Source organism: Platichthys flesus, chromosome 24 (assembly GCF_949316205.1).
Source record: "Platichthys flesus chromosome 24, fPlaFle2.1, whole genome shotgun sequence".
NCBI classification, from domain to species: domain Eukaryota; kingdom Metazoa; phylum Chordata; class Actinopteri; order Pleuronectiformes; family Pleuronectidae; genus Platichthys; species Platichthys flesus.
Genome location: NC_084968.1, coordinates 8,583,872 through 8,598,875, shown reverse-complemented (window position 1 = coordinate 8,598,875; position 15,004 = coordinate 8,583,872). Strand labels below are relative to the sequence as shown.

General features: G+C 46.6%; 1 protein-coding gene across 8 annotated transcripts in view; it reads left to right on the top strand.

Moving 5' to 3' along the window:
* Positions 1–15,004, top strand: part of LOC133949997 (receptor-type tyrosine-protein phosphatase delta-like) — a 333,770-nt gene that overhangs the window by 208,912 nt on the left and 109,854 nt on the right. The window contains exon 1 of one of the 8 annotated variants that reach the window (XM_062384132.1): positions 43–539. The exons of the other annotated variants lie outside the window; for them this stretch is intronic. The gene's annotated coding sequence lies outside the window, so the exon portion shown is untranslated. Of the gene's footprint in view, positions 1–42; positions 540–15,004 lie in introns of those variants that run through there. 8 annotated transcript variants of the gene reach the window in all.

Sequence of the window (15,004 nt, the reverse complement as noted above, 5' to 3'; positions counted from 1 at the left end):
CAGGGGTTTTAGTGCGCGCTATGGTCGCAGAGAGAGAGAGAGAGAGCGAGAGAGAGACAGACACATGGAGTGAGAGAAGGAGAGAGAGCACACAGAGAGAAAGAGGGAGGGAGAGAGAGAGGCTGTGCGCTCCAGCCACACCGCACTCTCCCAAACACCACCGCCGTCTCGCCACGTTCATTCCAATGAAGATCTAACGAGCTGCGCGCAGACAGACTCCGACCGGAGAATACGTTATACGCGCTCTCCACGCGTGCGTTCGCCTTCTGCCATGGTCCCGATCACCGTGCGCGCACTGGCGACGGACAACTCGCAGAAAGAGACAAAATAAACGCGTACACTTGGAAGGAGGGGGGGAAACGAAGCAGAAGAAGGAGAAGAAGACGGATTTCTTTCCTCCGCGTTGTTTTGATTTCGGACTCGATCGTCATTACTGGATGTAAAAAAAAACAAAAAAACAAGCAAACTCCCGACTTCTCCTCAGAAAGAAGACAAAAAGGAGACGCTCAGTTTCAAACTGGCCGCAACATGGTGATAAGGTAAGAGAGTGTGACGAGCCTGTGGGAGTTTGGAGGTGGTGACAGCGGGGACCGGAGCCGCTGCCGCAGTGATTTCAGGTGTGCGTAAAAAGCCCCGTGAAGTTGACTCAAACACAGCGTAGGGCCGGCTACACACATCTGGACCGGGGTTATTCTTGGTACACACATCGATATTAAGCTGACCTGGGATCAGGTTGTGTTGATACGTGCGCCTGGACCTGTTAAATGGCACAATTTGGGATTATGGAAGCGCGCAACCGTGAATACGCACAGCGGCGCGTTCAGAGCCACGTTACAGTGGAAGGAAACGGTGTTTGCCTCCAGTAACTGTCTTTATTTCGAATTCAATCTATTTAGGGTGTTAACAGGACGAGAACTCCATGTGTGGATGTGCAGGTGGTGTGTGTTTTTGTCTGGGTGCGTGCTTGGCGCAACGGTTTGGAGAGACGACCAGTGCCAAGAGCTGTTTAATTGTCAATGAATTATCACCACACATAATTGTGTTGCGATAATTATAAATAACACACACGCCGGTTCACTGTAGCCTGTCAAAAACAAATATTATTCACGCTGATCAAGCAGTGGCACTGTGGCACAGGTTATTTCAGGCGACATCATCTTTATTATTCTCGTTTGAGTTGTGGAAGCCTTTAAATCCGACGAGTCGATTGAGAGGGATTTTTTTCAAAGTGCATACTTGCAACTCTCCAGAGCTCCCTCGTCTCATCCCGTCTTATTTTTAGCAACTCGATTTTATTTGCGCGAGGTTTAAAGTAGCTTTTTTTTTTGCTCACATATTTAGGCACAACAAATACCAAGTGAGGCAAAGCAGGGAGAGAGAGAGAGAGAGACTGTCAGTCACGCATATGCCAATCAGCTGAGAGTGAACCTTTATTTCCAGTGGAGCGGCGCACACATGCACCACCTGGGCTCAGTGTGCCAGTTGTGCCACTAGGGGACTCGTTCTCTCCAGCCAGTGAGGGGAATGCAGTAGAAAGAGGGGCTACAGGCCATGTAGAAGGAATACCATCAATTACCTGCTCATGTACTGGAAAAAAACAACAACTTTCAAATAAGTCTATAAAAACAATGTGTCCGTCAGCTCGTTGAAAATGAATAATGTGTATAGTGTGATTAATGTGAGGAGGCCCTATGGAGTATAGGGCACCTTCAATGTGCACTTTTGGATGTGTCGCCTTTTGAAAAAGTATTTTTCTCACTGTGCATTGTAACATGTTGCTGTCTGAGGGAAATGAAAAGGCACTGGTTGAGTATCCCTAGTGGAGTAGTCTGGAAAGGTGTTTGAAATGGCGGCGCGAGTGTGTGTTTGTAAGCATACACCTTAGTTTGCATGTGTGTGTTTGCTCGAGCAATTCCCCCTTTAGAGCCAGCAAGCACTTCAGGACAGCACAGCCCAGCACCTCCGCCGTCCTACATGTTTTACAGTTCCCGGCTCAAACGAATAGCACTCGCCCAATTTTGACACAGCACAATTAACGCTGTGACCACACGTTCGATTTCCAATTTTGCTGTTGCGACAGCGGCGCTCAAAAGAGCAGACAAAATGGATATGCACCGAGGTGGTGCTCGATTTAAGTGCTGCTATCCAAAGTCGTTGAAGGGGAGCAAAGTGTCTCGGTCATGGAAAATCGGCATCGACACGGCCATCTTCTCTCAAACCCTCATCCTTCACCTTGTGCGACGATGAATCCTCAAAAGTAATGGAAAGGGCTTTTGAGAGAAATCTTAATGCAAATCGTGAAGAGGTAATTTTGAATTAGCGTGCAGGAGTCAAGCTTTTGCGTGTCAGTTACCTGTGGGTGTGTGTTGGTGTGCAAAGGATACAAACAGGCATGCAAGCCATTAAATTGAAAAATGAGATAAGGCCTTGGGAAGTGCCTATGAGGGAGTTAGGCCATTTTTGCGTGTCTGCCGATCTGCCTCTTTCTCCAGCTTTCTGAGCCTGAAGCACATTCTGAAAATCATTTCCCTCATTTCTGACAGTGTCTGGGAGCGATAGCTGGGTATTTCCGAGACTGAACGTTAGGGAGAAGTCGACGACGTCTTTCAGATGTCACCCTTTTCCTTTTCTCTCTTTTTCAATTCATATTTACCTGCCTTTGGGTTTTATTTATTTTTTGAGCCGGCCACTGCGACACAAGCTGGTCAAATGTCAAGCTCGGAGATATCAGCTCATTGACAGCGTGTGCATTTAATGTAGCAGAGGCTTGATGAAGGACTGTGGAGGCGTTTGAAGATTTCCATATCCAAGTCCCTCTTAGGCACAAAGCCAAACCCTCTTACGCACAAGTGTGCCTGCATCTCACAGTCCCATTGTGGCGGCCCGGCCATGTAGCTCTGACTCACGAGGAGGAGGAGAAAAAAAAGAAGAAAAAAGTTTAGCTTTCTATCACTGTGTGCTTATCCCCGTGTGTGAGCACCACTTCAGGAATTCCAAGGCCAGGGACCCTATTACGCGTGGGGAATGAGAAATCAACACTTGCATTACAAAAAATGGATACGTAAATGCGGAGGCCACAATTATCAGGCGCCGTGGTGTTGGAGCTGGAGGAGATGGAGTGCAAATAGGTCTGTTAGCAATCACCCCCCCCCCCCCCCCCCCTTCCCTACTGCCGGCCCTCTGTAATTCAGTGGGTGTATTCCAGCTTGTTTTGTGCCAGCAATGGCCCATAACTACCCACTGGCTGGCGAGCTGGCAGGGTGGGTGGTTGGCGGATGCGAGAGGAGTTTGACTGGTAGAGGTCACGCAGGAGGGGAGCAAGGTGTGTGTGTGCGTGTGTGTGTTATACCTGAACATATGTGCTCGTGTGTATACATTTCGTGTATCCTGCAGGCTCGGCTTCCTCGCGTTTCGACCCGTGTTGCGCGCCGGTGCTTCGGGTGGGAGGGGGGAGGGGGGGGCCTCCAGCTCAACTACCAACCCCACTTCACCGGGGCCGGCCTGATGCATTGTGACAAACGAGAGAGCAGTTTGATTTCGCACAACACTGAGCCGCACCACGGCATAATGAAGTGATCATGACTTTACCCTTGGTTCACTTTGGCCCCGGTCCCGCTGTGTTTTTCCACCCTCCATTCAATCGCCTCACTCACTTATTTACTTGGCAAGCATTTCCTCCCGTAACCTCTAGTACTGCATAACTAGCGTCAGGGGTGGGTTGCTTGATAAAAACCACCGCTACGGGGCATTGGTTTTACACATAGGGGAACGCTAGCAGTTTTTATTGATATTCAAGTTGCCACTGGGTCGGAATAATAAGAAGCCTATTTTCACACCCAGGCAAAATCACCTCTACTGTCCGTCACCCTGTCAGGAGAGAGAGCTGAGGCCTAAATATTATCTGGCGGTGGGGGGAGCAAAGGGCTGTAGCTGAGCCTCTTGTTTCGCCATTAACTCTTATTCTCTAATTTCTTTTAATCATGTTTTCTCCGTCCTTCCTTTCATATATTCTTCTTCCTTTGTCATCATGGAAATAAGTCCCGCCTTCCCCCATACGTTCCTCCTGATTCAACTTCAAGTACACCCCTCAGTGTAATTTACTCGTATGTAATGGGAACACACGGAGCATATGTCACTTCCAACGTGGAGCCGTATTGGGCAGAGCGCAGAACGCGTCGCCTCAAGGCTCTGCCTCCAGGCTTTGTGTAAAAGGGGGGGCACCTACGTGTCAGTAAAAGGGAGCCCTGCTTTTTTCCGCCACAGCTGTCTTTTGCTTGCATATTGGGTGTCAGAAAGAAATGATGGATGCCAAACGCCTGTAGCCAGTTGTGAAGACATTGGGGGGGAGGGGAGCTGTGCTGGTATGAATTTGGATTGGGGGGGGGGGGGGGGTGGTCACTGGCACGGGCAGAGGATTGGAATTCTGCCCTTGACCTCCATTTTGGATCCTCCAGCGTCTAGCGGCTAACAGCCTGGCGCTATTAGCAATTTGGGAGAATTAGGACCAATTATAAGAAGATGAGAGTCTGCATGTGAAACATAATATTTCTGCTTCTGCTACGTTTCAAAATAACGAGGTAGCGAAAGGTGGCCCGGCATTATTTTGGTAAGTAAGTCGTCATTCTTGTTCCACTGCAACCCAAAACATTATGTCTTTTATGCCCCTTCCCATTGTGTCATTTCCTCTTATCTTAATTTTTGGAAAAGGCTGAGAGCAGAATCCGCCGAGATTCATTTGAATAACCAGCGGAATGAGGAAATAAAAGCTGGGGGAAGAAATCGAAGTGGCGGACGGCTCGGTGCATTCATGTCACACGGCGTTATCAAATTATTCCACAATAGCAGCCACACGAGTGATGGAATTTCAATTAAAGTGTGACAGTTTTAGAATTTGTTTCTGCTCGCGAGACAGTTTGAAGGGGCCGTGAGTTTCTTAGGGTTGTGGGGGGGGGGGGGGGGGGGGCGAGGTAGTGGACAGCAGGGAGGGTCTTTCACAGAAGGCGTATTTTCCAGTCTCAATTCCCCATTTACCAGCCTCCCTCCTAACTCACCCCCACTCCATCCAAAGGAGAACGATGTAGCTGAAGCACTTTTGTTTGGAGGCACTCTGCGGTCAGAGCCTGGAGTCGTGCAAAAATGGGGTGTGATGATAAAGGTCTTTGTGACAAGAAGTCCAAAAATGCAGCGTCTGGTTGATGGGCTCTCTCCAAGAACGATTACGCGACCTGCTGTGCCAAATAGAAGGGTGCGGGAGATAAGTGCAAGGGAGGGGTGGCTCAGCTCAGACTGGTGGCGAGCTCGTAAACCCGGGGAAAGAGCGACACATATATGACCCTCTGGGGCCGTAAAAGCTTTCGGGGGCCGAATTTGTAACACACGCAAGCTCGCAAGCGCTCATAGACATGCACAGATGCCAAGTGTGTGCAGACACACACGTGGACAGCAGGACCACGACAGCACTACCCCTAAGAATAGACAGAATGTAGTGGCTGTTGCCGCTGCGGCTCTGCAGCTAATCATTTCAATGAAAACAAACGTAAAGTAAAAGAGTCTTCTCTTAAATTGAGCTTATAAACAAGAGTGATTGATTTGATGTCCGGCTGCATTGGCCAGCAGGGAAACAATCCATTAACAATCGGCACATGGCAAGTTCACAAATGAGGAATGCATTTAATGGTGGATGGATTTTTTCGTGATTTGGCAGTGTTTCCCTAATTTGTGCCATAACTCTTGAAGGGGACATGTGTTGGAAGGGGATCCAGTGCTCCCAGTCAGTTCACTGAATCTGGCACACACATGTCCAAAGAGCAATATTTAAATGTGTAGGGGTATTGCACAAGCTAAGTAAGACATGTAGCACAAAGACGGCAGCAGCTTTGTGTCAATATTTGTTCTTTATTATCCCCCATACGTCCTTTTCTGTTCTGAAGTCAGATTTAAATCCCTGCATCGCCACAAGGTTAGGAGTCAATGTTCAAATTCTGTGTAACCCCGGCATTCTCCCTCTACTCAATCCGCAATTATAGCAAGCTGCTTTGAAGAAGCCAGGCAGAACTAAAATGACTTTTCATGTCCGGTATAATGACTGCCATTTGGAAGCTGACATGGAGAGAGAGAGAGAGGATGAGAGAGAGATGGAGCCATAGGAGAGAGAGTGAAAAGAGATGGAGGGAGGGGCAGAAGGAGGGAGAAGAGAGGACAATCAGTGGAGGAAAATGGCTTAGGTCACCTCTGGTTCTGACCAGGACAGCTCAAACCAACCAACTGTCTTTTCCCTTTGTCGTTCCTCGCGGACGAATCTACCACATTCGCTCCTTTCTTTTCTCTCGCTCCTGTGCGGTGCTCACTTTTGAAACTTTCACCTTCTTCTCCCTCTGTCTCCGTCTTCCCCGGCCTTTCGGTCTTCATTCAGTCGCCATCAACAGAAGCTTAGCAGCTTTAAGACGGATTACAAGATGAATTGCGCGGAGAGACGCCGTATATTCTCTTTAGGGTGGGCCACTGCTGCCAAAGGCCAGAGCTGGGAGCCGTCACCTGGGCTTGCAGCTGGCTATCTTTTACACTCCCCTCGCTAATGAGGCCAGACAGTCGGGGCTGAAGTTATGGCGCGGGCTGGCTGCTGTGTTGGTAATCTATTATTTAGACTCGTGGGGAGGCTGGTCTCAAGAATTTCATGCATGCATTTTGCAAAGCAAATGTTACCCGGGGGGGATACTGAGCTTTGTGTGTGAAAGAAAGGAGCGAGGCGTGAGACATTAGTTCGAGTTTCAGCTTCTCCTTGACCTGCCTATTTCAAACCTGCCAAGACCTGAGAGGAAACTTTTGTGGTATTTAGTTTTTTGTCATCATACTAGAATAGAGATGTTGCTCATCGAGATGTGCCTCGGTGGAGCTTTGCAGAGACGACAACTCGATTCAATGCACGACTTTTCTTTGTCGTGTTCATTCAGTGTTTCTTCCCCTTCTTCCTTCCTTCCTTCCTCTCGTTCATTTCTTTCCTCATGATATTTTAAGGATGACAGACAAAGGTTGGGCATGTGCCTTCAAACGGCCCGACACAGAAGAACGGGTATATCTTTCCGTTGCCTTTTCATGTATATTTTAGGAACTAATTCAGAGGGGTTTCTTGGAGTTGCATCACACCGTTATAGATAACAGTGCACAGACGGGCCTTGTTTATATTTAGCAAGGCTACAAAACCCAGGCACACATGACCCCCACCGATGTATTAATAGAATTATACCAGTGTTTAAGGTACCAGGGGCTGCTGAGGCAGGTTTTTGGAACCGTGCATTTCCGCAAAGTCTGTCAAAGTAACTTTTATTGGAGCGTGCAGACATTAGGGAGCATATTAGCCTTGTGTCAATCCCAAAAATCCGACAATTACTCTGTGAGACATCAGTGTACAGCATCTTTTACAGCCTGCAAACCTATTTATCTATATTTGGTGTGATGTACATGCAAATCGACCGGTGAGATGAGATAGCAACAGTTAAACTTAGAAAGGCCGTTTTAGCCCGAGCTGTTTCGCAGACTTGGGTTACTCTTTAATGAAGTTCGTGCAGAACGGCTTCAGATGCAATACATAGCTTGTATTTATAGATAGCGTAAATAAACTAAGACATACCAAACCCTGTGAAGTCACCAACTTATTCATGACCCCCGCATGCCATGCGGATCTACATCATGCTCATTTCATGGTGAGAGTCACAACAACATAGAATCACTTACGTGATCAAGAGAGGCGTTAATGTGCTTTCAAGAGAAACCAGCCATACGATACTATCTCTTACACGATATTAGTATTGTTAGTGACGCACCAACAGGTACAAACATTGGAAAACACCATCATCCACTCCAGTAAACTAGAATTCCTGTGACCTATCATACAAAAGGTTTTCCACTGAATTACTCTTGCCTTTCATGGAAGTCGATGTCAGGTGTCGGGCAGTGTAACCCTAACTGCCACCCTTAATCCTCCACCTACCACTGCCTTGTCCCTGCGTGTGTTCTCCCATCGATCAACCCTAAAGAAACATTCCAGGAGAGTTTGAGCAGCCTATCTCTGTAACCGGACACCGCCAGGCCCCGTGTGAGCGTTTGACACTAAGAAAGGGAGAGTTTGTACGTGGGAGTTGGAATGTTTGAGAACGGCCTTCTTCTTTTTTTCCCCAATCTGTGAAGCTTTAACACGACACGCTTCTTGGGTTACATGATGTAAGAAAATAGATAAGCCTCTGATTGATTCCCTAAAGAGCAAAGGTTAATATGAGGTTTGGTTTAAGATAGGATGACGACACTGTGGACCTGCGTAGACGTGCGCAGGTATGTTTCTCCAAGAAGATTGAGATGAGAGGAAAGACACACACATGCATGTGCACATGACAAGTGGGACGAGATGTGGACAGAGATTATTGGACTGGATTAACCTGCTGCCACCGCAATCTGACCTTGGATTTAAATACGAGAGAAGATCCATAAAGTAAGTTCAATGCACAAATTGGAGAAAATCTAGAAGCCAAACCATTGCTGACTGTAAGTGAAATAAAGATTTAGTCTGCGAAATGGCTTATTAACTTTAAGGTCATCCATATTTGATGGCTTGCCTCTGGTCTTGACGAGGAAAAAGGTGTCAATTAGAGCAGGTTGTATTTTAAAAACATTAAGTCATAAAGGAAAAGCTGGATGGATGACAATTTAGCTGTTGATGCTGCCCGTTACCCCTCCAGCTTTAATACTGCAAATGGATTTTCCTTTTAGCCGTAGCTGATTGCCATTCCTGTGACAGTCCAAGAGGAGGGAGTGTGAGTGTTTTTTACAGTACCGGGCTCTTTCTGTCACACTCTATACAAAGGTTCATTTGTTAGCCATGAAAACACATTACAATCCATCCCTTCCTCCTGCTTGTTCTTTTCCCACCGTCTTCCCACCCCCTGCCATTATTTGGAAAGCTTCCCGACCGTCTATTGTGATAAGCTAAACACAAAGCTGTCGCCATAGCTGCTAGCCATATTGTTGTCCTGCTCCTCCGCTTGGACTGCCAGGCTTCGTAACACAGCGCCGGGGAATTAACCTCTGCCGCCGGTTCTCTCATATTGTGTACATCTCTGCGACAACCACTCCAAGGGAGCCACATGGGAAAAGGGGAACTTGAGATGTTGCCAAACTACTGACAGCTTGTCTCCAGCCCCTCTGCCGTAAATACCCAGTGAATATGATCAACGGCTCGGTCCTGCCTTGCTTGTGGCTGCCTCTGGTGCAACCTTTGAAGAAACGAAAGGGCATGGCCAGTTGTTTGACGTGACAGTATGAAGTTGAATAAAGGATACTGTAGTTCAGTGAACGGGACAAAACTACACTGTCACAGTTTGTGACCTTTCCCATTTGTTCTGACAAGCCGGGGCTTCTCTCTGTCAAAATGGCCTACACCGTTTGTAAGCGATTCCTCCCTTCCTGTCCCTTGTTTTTTTATAATATCTGCCATCTGCAGTGACTGCGTGACGCCGCGGCTTCTGTGTCATCGGTGACAACACACACACTGGGACTAGACAAGAGAGAGCGGAAAGGGAGAAAGGGGGGAGGGACAGAAGAGACGAGTGAAAAAGAGACCTCAAGTAATGTCCCGGCGGACATCATTACCCAGGCACCCCTAAGAAGTCTCAGTTGTTTGCTCTTGGAAGCTTGTGAGCGTTCATGGTCGCTTTAATGTCTCGACAGCGGCGTGAAGCGCTCGAGTCAGGCTGGTCGCAATGTCTGCGGCACGGGGCCGACACGTATTGCTAGTGAGTGAGGCCAAGAGTTTTTCCTTGTATAGAGAAGGTTTGATGAATGTTTGGTGAGCTCATGGATCTAATGGCTGTCCTCAGCAGGCCCTGAAGAGCCGAACTGAAGGACAGTCTCATACAATTAAAATTGTACAGACATTATCTAAATTTAACCATATTTTAATGATGCTAATGGAGATTAAATTATATATTGACACTCGTGACCAGAGCTACTTTCATCAGAACTATCAAAGATCAACAACCAGTTGTTAGGTTGTAAAGTGCTTATAAAAACTTAATTTGTCTTAATTCATAAGACATTGAAATGAGGTGTTTCGGATTTTAAAATATTCTATTTTTAATATCAGTCATTTCATAAAGTGCCACGTTTGCGTTAGCGACACCTTGACTTTTTACAACGTCGAATATTCCCGACACATCCCAGCTTCTGCAGTCCTTAGCAGGAGGACTGGAGGTAATTTTTTACTTCATTAAATCCGAGGCTAAAAAAATCTACAGCATCTCTGCATAAAAACACAGCAGGAGAGGTGATTATCTTTGGAAATTAGCTCACTCATTTAGAGCTGTGTGGATGCAGATGCCTTCCGTTCAATGGAAGCCTATTATTCCAAACGACTCTCATTAAGCCATAGTGAAATAAGGCAAGCTGGGGAGGCAGTGAAATAAAATCTTTAAACTGGCTGTGCAGAACTCGGCGGCGTGAGCTACGCCGTCTTCATTAAAAGCTCTGACGTCAGGAATGAAGTGCGGGGAGCGACTCGGGTGCACGCAGCTGATTTATAGGAAGGGTGCTCGGGTGTTTGTGCTCCGAGCCCGAGGAGAACCGACAGTACAGGCTGAGCTTAATGAGTGAGTTCAATGAAACCAAAACGACGAGGAGCATGAGTCACGGCTGATCTATAAATTATGCATTTCGATGTCGACCGGCTGATCAGAAAGATTTTGGGTAAAATTCATCACTAGATTAGTCAAACTGTGCTGTCTTCTATTAAAAAACACACACACAAAAGAAACCAGATCACATAGACTCACACTGTGGCCTACGAGTCTGTAGTATCCCCCTCCAGCAAATCCTCTCCCGCCGCTTTTAAAGCTCTGTCATGTTTTGGTTAATTGCCGCTCGTAGTCAGGTAACGGAAAGTATAATCAACCCCCTCTTTTAAAAAAAAACTTGTTCTTCATGGTTAAAAAAAACCTTTTATTAGGAGCCAATTCAGGTCAGTCAATCATGTAGTCACCACACCAACCGTCCCTGCAGTGCACAGATGGATTCGTGGAGCTTTGTTTGCAATATGTGAGCCAATAGCAGGATATGGCCATCGTTGGTTTATTGTGTGATATGCAGAGTCATGGAGATAGAAAGTAATTAACTGTATAATCACCACAAACGCTTTGCAGGACCTTTCTGTTTTCTGATTTACAGCTGTTGTTGAGTTTGACCCATTTAGACTCACTTGATGCTCGTTAGCTTGACTGTAACTCTGACGGTTTGCAGAAATTTGCAAGAGCCACGCAAACGCCGTAGAGAACACATTTGCATACTGGGAAAGCCAACTTCTTTATTTCCCCCCCACACGATCCATTCCAGAGGAATCGAGTGAAGAGGCGAGATTAGACGGACTCTTATCAAATGAGGATAAACAGCGACGAGTTTCTTCACTTCCCTGTGGTCTCAACAACACAGCAGGGGGCCTTGATTTGCATCTCCCATGAGTTTTACCTCTTTGTTCTCCCTTTACCATTTATTTATCACAATGGCCGGAGGTGGAAATCAGATGACTGTCTAACACACACACACACACACACACACACACACACACACACACACACACACACACACACACACACACACACACACACACACACACACACACACACACACACACACACACACACACAGCTGTTCTTAGAGTGTTGCCCAGTTTATTACTCCTGTATGATAACCTCAGTCCATAGATTCATGCGCAGTTTGGCTGGGGCCCTAAACATCAGTAGCCTGTATAAAGTGATGGACTGTACACATTAAAATTCGATCTCCTGCATCAGTACATCCAGTGCTGGTTCAGGACGGCAACTATAAATTGCCGGCCATTATTTTCGATTAACCACGCTGACACCGTGGCCCATCACATTTCTTCCCGTTTTTACCCCCTGTCACAGTGGCGCCATATTTCCAGCGATGTTTCATTTTAGATTGTCGCGGAGCACGATAACACCGAGCAGCAAACCTCGGGACACAAGCCACTGGGCAATCTCATTAATGGCAGAGCCGCGATAACCGCAGTCGTCTGCCCCCTCAGTTGGTATCTTGATCTTCAGGCACATACTTTCCAGGGCCTGAAGAGGAGAGGTGTCATGGCGGGTGCAAAGGGGCGACGACTTGGCGGTTTATCTGGGAAAGTTTCTAATTTCCCTGCATCACAAATACAGCAAACAGGGTTCCCTGACTAGTGTCTCAACGGAAACCAAACAAAATGGCCATTTTTGGTTGTAAATACTATTTGAAATTCAATATGAAATATCACCTTGTTGAGGACAGTTGGTGTGATTTTTATTAACCTCCGAAGAAAGAGATTGATTTGGAAAGTTTAAAATTTACAGACACTGTATTATCATATAAACATAGGCACTACAGTCAACCTTTAAAGCTCCACATCATATTAAACAGATATGATCAGCTGCTAGCTAACATCAGGTGTAGCTGATGCACAAAACCAATGGGAGCAGATATAGAATTTTCCTTCAAATAATGGCCAGTGTCCCAAAGCAAGAAACCACAAGATTTTCCCACATTATAAGAATTATGTTCACTTAATTCCTTGTGATATTACATCATGCACTTATTCTTAGTGGTCTAACCTAGAGTATAAATATCATCGGGGGCAGTAGATATTCAAAATCAATGATATGGCACATGGACGAGTTCAAAAGGGTAAAGGAGTATACTGAATCATTGAAAGCCATCGGACAGCTAAGCTCTCGTTGTGACAGAAAGAAATTGTTGTGTCTGCACGGAAATTCCTTCTCTTAGTTCTTAATGAGTTTATTGGTAATCGATATCCACTGGCATGTGACACCGGGGGCCGTGACCCAGGAGGGACCCTCTGACGGTGGAGTTGAGCGGGTCAGCTTGGATTGAGGGTCGGTGCTTAGACGGACAGGAATGCCCCAGTCTCACCTAGGTGAGAGGGAGGCAGGGGAAAGAAAGAAGCTCCATCTCTGTCCTTAGCTCACTGCCGTAGCTTTTTTCTATTTTAACTGGAGTCATAATGTTTCTCCGACGTAGATCGAGGCAGTTGCCTTTCCAATTTTGTCTTTTCGCATATCGTTAACGTCTTTACATCTCTTGTGCTCTTGCCTTGTCGTCCTATTTGAGAGCAGACCTCCTCAAAGAGCTTGGTATGCGTCCCTGTCAAGCACTGCACAAAACGCCTGTTTTGAATGTCAGTCAAAGCTTCTTAGCGGAACCCCTCGCCCAGTGATTCCGTCGGCATCCTGCTGATACAGCCGCTTTTTTCGGTTGGGTTTATTATATCATTTTCAAGGAAAAATAGGCCCGGCCCCCCTGATGGAGGTCAGAGCAGTTGACCCGACTCTGGCGAGCATGCAGTCTGTGTGCGATGATTTTTATTCAGGCCCTCTCAGTAGAACAGCAGGGTGTGACCCGGGTCGATGTGGCGTTGCCAGAGCTTCCATTGGGAAACCCGAGGGCCCATTAAGAGGCACTGACCAAGGGCCTCCGGATGTTTTTGATCCACACTGCTGAGCTTCTATATATTCAATAATCAAATCCGTCTGATGAAACCGGGTTTGTTTTTCTTTTCTTTTCTTTCTGGAAATGTGTCATTCAATTAAGCTTGCAGGGTGCAACAGAGCTTTGCTACCCCCCCCCCCGATGTCATCTTCCTACCATGGCTCAAGTCAAACACACTGTATATGTACACCAGAGATCCTTTGCCCTTTTTGTCATTCAGCCTGATCCAGAGCAGAACAAAAGGAGGGAGAGAAGTGGATATCAGGCAGATAAAAAACAATTAGGCCAGGTGCCAGACTCAAGTCAAGCATGTGAGCTCAATAAAGCACACCGCATCGATCTGTGAGTTATTCATTATTTGTTTTGGATGTAGAGAAAGTTCTTTGAGAAAAAAAAAAAAAGACTCTGACTCTTCAGACTCTGAAATAAATGGTTTGACAGATCGTCAATGACCACAGAATATGGTAGTAAATGGCCTGATATGGATTCATTTCCCAATGCCTCCGCCCCCCGCCCCCCTTCTCGTGAGCTGTTATGCTTTAAAGCAAGACCAAGCACTGCCCTCAGTATTGGATTTTTGTTTGTCTGCTATCAAACGTGAGCATTAGGATTTATCTTGTCCTGCTGCCTGAGTGATGCTTATTACAGAGCATGGATTCAACTGGACAAATAGAGACAAGGGGCGAGGACATACATCACACTGCGCTTAGCATCTCTCGTGACAACAAACAGCCTTCGCCGGTGGTAACATGCAAGCACCTCGACCCTCAGAATGCTAAAATGGCAGCTTTGTTTACGGCATTCAAAATAAATGGCCGAGGCCCCGCTGTCACTCACAGATGGCACTTCCTTTGAGAAAAAAAAAAAAAAAAAGAAAAGGCAAAGCCAGTGACTCGGAATAATGCGTTGGCAAGCGGCAGCCATTTTGCACAAGCTCCGGAGGCACTGATCGTCACAGAGAGGCGTTGGCATTGTCTTGGCACCGGCCCGACCTCAGGCCCGGAGTAGTAACTGATAGCCAAGCTGGAGCTTGTCAGGCTGACGTTTATCACTTTTGACATCTGTCCACACCCCTCAACACTGACCTTGGGATCTCTTTCTCTCTCACCCCGCTGCCCAAAATCTCCCCGCCTCTACATCCATGTCCTCATTTGGCTCCGTGTCCGTGTGTGTGTTGTTTTCCGAGGCCATCGTTTACCCTTTCAGACCTCGCTCTGTTGTCAGACATGACTTGCAAACTGATGAATCAATGATTGACAAAAGCAGCATGCCTTATTTGGATTTCTGCTTCCATGCAATACTGAGCAGATGAATTAATCTCGTCTCGTCTAATAAGAAAAGTTGTATTGATTACAGTAGAAACACGTCTCAATCGCTGCCTTGCAAACACGTGATATCAGAAATGTTTTGCAAGTGTAAAATTTAAGAAAGCACGACTAGCATTTTTTTTCTAAATTTGGCTCTA